The sequence below is a fragment of the Sinocyclocheilus grahami genome, unplaced genomic scaffold (genome assembly GCF_001515645.1).
Source record: "Sinocyclocheilus grahami isolate Dianchi unplaced genomic scaffold, SAMN03320097.WGS_v1.1 scaffold1523.1, whole genome shotgun sequence".
Lineage (NCBI taxonomy): Eukaryota > Metazoa > Chordata > Actinopteri > Cypriniformes > Cyprinidae > Sinocyclocheilus > Sinocyclocheilus grahami.
This window is the reverse complement of record NW_015506702.1, coordinates 144,576-149,787: the sequence shown is the minus strand read 5'-3', so window position 1 is coordinate 149,787 and position 5,212 is coordinate 144,576. Positions and strand designations below refer to the sequence as shown.

Sequence of the window (5,212 nt, the reverse complement as noted above, 5' to 3'; positions counted from 1 at the left end):
ATATATATATATATATATATATATATATATTACATTACATATTATTATTATTATATATCACAAAATATTCCTTACACTTCCTTATTTAGGTGTTGATTATATGACGATTCACTCACGGTGTCTGAATCAATCCTGTGTTTGACCAAAACTAATGTAATGTAGATGTAGGCAAGAACATGTGGAGTCATTAACAGATCTCATTCCATTTATTTGTGAACATGTTTAATGTTTGTGAATCTCTTTACATTTATTTGTGGATCATAATTTATTTATTTGGAATAAAGAGGCAATTCTAACCCCACAGTAAAACATGTTCTATTTTGTCTACATCTGTAAAATAGGCATCTTATGATATGCAGCATTGACACAGTTTGAACTGAAACTAAAACCATGTGATGCCATAAACAATTATATTTTAATCCTTAATTTTAAAACCACTTTAAAAGTAGGCTCATAGAAGGATTTTAAAAATCTTAAAAAGCTAATATTCCCACAGCTAATAGCTGCTTTACATTTATAGGTATCTACTTGGCTGTTTGAGTAATCTCAGCTTGTATTACACTGACTAAATACAATTTTTTTTGTAAAAGTTGAAATTGCTTCTCACAATGCATAACTGCAATATGTTGAACAGTTGCTGTCTCTCTGCCAGTCTTGAAGAGCAGAATATTCGTATTGTTAAGAGTGAAGTGTACATAACGAGCGTCTGCTTGTCCTAGGCGCCAACTAAAAGAAAGCCCTGCAATGCAGTGCCAGTATCCTCCGTGCCTTTCCTCAAATACCTATAGGGAAACACAAAAGTATAAAGATTGCACTACTCAGATGAAAAATAAAACAAAATTCTCCACAACTAAACTGTAATTTGTCACTGTAATTAATAATTTTCAGCTTACCAAGACATTTCATTTACAGTTTACTTGCACACTTGACAAAAAATCTTAATGCTAAAAGTTGCCCTTAAAAACAAGGGGTGTTTCAATCTAACTAATTCATGAAGCATTTTGACGCTAAAAGTAGCCCTTAAACCCAGGAGAGTTTAAATCCCCCATTCACACCGCCAGCGACATGCACCGACAAAGCGACAGGATCCCATTCATTTCAAAAGAAAGCTGGCAACATGAGCGACAGTGACCGTTGGCAACAGAACGTAGGAGTGTCTAGCGATAGGAGTCACGAGAGAAAAGTTTAACTTTGTGCAAACGACAAGCGATTTTCTCGAGTGGCATCCAATAGGTGGGAAGTCAGTGGAGCCCACATCATCCACCACTCTTTAATGTCTGTCAGTGTCGAGGTAAACATGAAGGAGAAGCTAATTTTAGCGGTCAGCGGCTTCCCTATAATATATGAGATGTCTCTGTGTTCATGTGGTGGTACTCGTTGTTCTGACAAGTAGTAGTAGTAGTAGTAGTAGAAATGCCCACTAGCGATCCAACCACCAGCCACTGGCGACATGCAGTGAAGCAGTCGCTGGCGGTGTGAACGGGGTTTAAGAAGTCCTTCTGAGGACTTTTAAAAATCCCTCAGAAACCATCACTTCGCAAAGAATTATTTCTCAGGAGTTCCTAGAAAGGAGTTTCAACTTGAAACCTATTCATAAAACAAAAGTTTTACTTCATGTAAGAATAAGGGGTGTAGATAGTACTAAGGATGATGTCATATTTTATGAGCGTGCCCTTTTAAATTGGAAGTATATAGCTATGACATACACTGTTGTTAAATAAGACACTATCTGCCTGCTATGTCTGCCAGCATCTCTTAGGATGACTCCTACTGGAAAGAAAATGATTGTTTGTGAATTTGGCCCCTGTAAAATACATAACTCAGTAGACAATAAACTCTAGTATTAACCACATAGGTAGCGATGTCCAAATTCGTAGATAAAGCCAGAAGTGAGCACTACAGAGCCTCCCATTGCATTGCGTCACTCATGTTTGCAAGATTGACCTGGAGTCTGAACGCCATGGTTGCTCTGAAGCCAAAATTAATTTAGATTTTTACTGACATTAAAGGAATAGTTCATCCAAAAATGAAAGATATTTTGAAGAATGTTTGTAACCAAACACTTTTGGGGCACCACTGACCTCCTTACTATTTTATGGAAGACAAAGGTAAGATATTTGTCGTGTTTTTGAAAGAAGTCTCTTTAAAGGCTACATTCTTAATGTATCCTTGCAATTTCTTTAAATCAAACTAACTCCAAACTTTTGAACACTATATATTAAATAAAATTCTGTATTTTAATATCTTGCAAAAGAAATTCCTTACATTGTCTTACCTTATTTTTGTGGTTATTATATAACGATTACTCACAGTCTCTTTGAAGCTCCGGCTGTTTTTGACCAAAACCAGTGTAGAGGTAGGAAAAAAACAGGTTTTCATTTCACAACCAAAACACACTCTTCTCGCTTGACAACATTCCTTATAAATAACACGTGATGAAGGCTGAAGTATCATTAAAAAAAAAAAGGTAAATGGCATGTGGGACATAATACATAAAGGTCTTTTAGTATTTATTGCATGAATGAATAAGAATTGATCTAATACGGTCACCTCAGCAAACACAAATACAGACATCAAAGCCGATGGACAAATGTGAAACAAACTTATTCCAGTTTTACATCAAAATGTTACATTGTTAAATTAGCAGCTCGTTTTCTGTGTTGCAACACAAACTAAATTCATAGAACAAGTATGACTAGATTGTTTTAACCCTCACACTGAAACCTTGTGAACGACAGCGTCTCATGACAGATCATATCTATGCTTTCAAAACACCCCAGTCGGAATTTCACAATATTCTGAGCCATGTCACAATGTACATATATTTGATCATTTGAATCAGTATTTGTTTAATCTTTCATCACCAAATAGAAAGTAATGATTTGACGGTGTCATTCTTTGAAACTCATTATTCCAAATAGACATAATGCTGTGACATGTCCATTTTGGGTAAATAAAACGGTCAAAATACAAATATTCACAAAAACAGGGTTTCTGCAATTCTTAAAAAGTTCATAAAAAGTCTTAATTCAGCCTTGTACAAATTAAGGTCTTAAACGTCTTAAGTCATGGTATCAAATGTTGCATGCATTGCAAAAACGAATAACTTGCTCAGTAGTTTTGTATGGTTTTATGGCATAAATATCTTAACATTCTCAAATCAAGACCCAGTTACTTGAGATGCAAAGGAAGAGTTCAGATGCAAAAGCCTCTAAGGCTGCGTTTACACTGCAAGTCTTAATGCACAGATCCAATCTTTTGACACGTCTGTTTACATTCACTTTAGACACGACTGGTATCCGATATCTGTTTCATTAATTCCCACCCAAAAGGATTGTCTGCAGTGATCGCTTTACTATGCACATGGTAGACCCTCTGGTTTTAAATGGCCGTTAAAATTATTTATATAATTCACGTCGAATGGCCATTATTATTTGCCAGCATGGACAACGTCTGTCATGGATTTTTTGCAGCACAAAATCTGACTGAACGGATAAAGACCGGAAAATAACGGTACTTTTAATTTGTTAGACTATTTTATCAACAGCTCGTTAGCGGTAGAATTCTTTAGTGAAATAAAGATGATATTTATTGAAATTAATTCGAATTAAGGAGAGAGAGAGAGAGAGAGAGAGAGAGACAGAACTAACGCATGCACCCATGTGCAAGCGAGCGATTGTGAAGCATTGCAAACAAGTTTGTCGGTTTAATTACAAAAACTGCTAAGTTATCACCTCATTGCTGAGAAATATATGTAGCTTTTAGCTGTTGTATTTTCAAAATTCACGGGGCGGGGGTTGAAAACCAGCTCCTGAATGTGCAATTTCTTACCAATAAAAAGTTTCCATCTCAATAAAATGCATACAGCACGCCGGGTGTTACGAGATTTTTGGTTTCTGAGATATTCGGTTTCCGTGGGCGGAGCATACATGAATATTCATGAGATATTACCAGACATGCGCGTCTGATCGTGAAACTGAGAATCTCAGTTCCGCTCCATCTCAGAATGTTTAGTGGATTATTTCATAAAGGTATCAGACCTGTGTCTAAACTATGAGCTTATGTCTAAACTAAATTTGTTTAGGCTACCTTCTTATTGTAGTTTTATTAGTATGTTCGTTTTGTGCAGTCATTCATGACTAAATGAGAATGTCAGTCATTCACTTCGTGTACGCAACCCTTTATCTATCGTGCATCCTATATCGATTTCAGTTCGTTGCGGTAGCTTTCTATCTTGCGATGCTAAAACTGGGACTTTATTGGTTGTTATCCGTTATTGAATACAGCACTGCCTGTGACATCTGAAATAAACATGTAGAAATGTATCTATGGATAAATACGTTTGTTTGTAAACTATCCTGATGTGATTGTTTTTACGTCTTGTTAACTTGCAATCAAACCGCAACTTTTTGTTAATAAATTAACTGAGACTAATAAGATTATTAGCCTTTTAAGACATCACACAAGATTGAAATAAATGTCTGTACTTGTATCATGTGTTTCACTGTTGTGCTGGATGAAAAGCATTTATGCATCATATCTTCATGCAATTTAACGGTGTTTAAATGGCTTAATAGAGTAAAATCACAGAGTATGAGGATCCAAAAGTTATGCTGATTATGATATTCAACACTGTCCAACATTCACCATCTCTTGTTGTGATTGTCATGCACTAAAATGTAATTTATGTTTTTAATTAGATGTTTTTTTTTTCATGTTACCAGATAAAATAAAATATAAGTGAAACCAAAATTCCAGATCACCTGAATGATTTGAGCTAACAGTCACTGAAGTTAATCTTCAGTTACTTCTTATGGAAGGTTCAAAACTGGTCCCTCTGGCAATGACTGACAATAATGTCCTCAAAAATATCAGTGGCCAAATAAAGTTGTTGTAACTATACTTGTGTTAACCTGTGACATCTGTTCTTTGATCATGTGTTGCACTGTGTATACAACATTTTTTTTATAAGTCATAATTAGGGCTGCACGATTACGACAAAAATCATAATTGTCGATTCTTCCCTTGAAATTGTAATAGCGATTATTAATTAGTACGATTATCACAATTTACATTGAATTATGTTTTTACCATTGTTTGATGCAACTGCATGCTGTATTTTTATATGAAAATAAACAAGCTGAAAACACTCTAACTGAAAAACTTTTAGTGCTTTTCTATAGTATTAAGCTTAAAATGTCAACTTGAAACA

The 5,212-nt window shown here is 35.1% G+C and overlaps 1 long non-coding RNA gene across 1 annotated transcript; it reads right to left on the bottom strand.

The window, feature by feature from the left end:
• Window positions 1-613: 613 nt before the first annotated feature.
• Window positions 614-2,322, bottom strand: LOC107570932 (uncharacterized). The gene is made up of 3 exons (XR_001607109.1): window positions 2,276-2,322; window positions 1,852-1,969; window positions 614-782 (listed from the first exon to the last, which is right to left on the bottom strand). It is a non-coding gene; the product is annotated as an uncharacterized lncRNA (long non-coding RNA).
• Window positions 2,323-5,212: the final 2,890 nt, after the last annotated feature.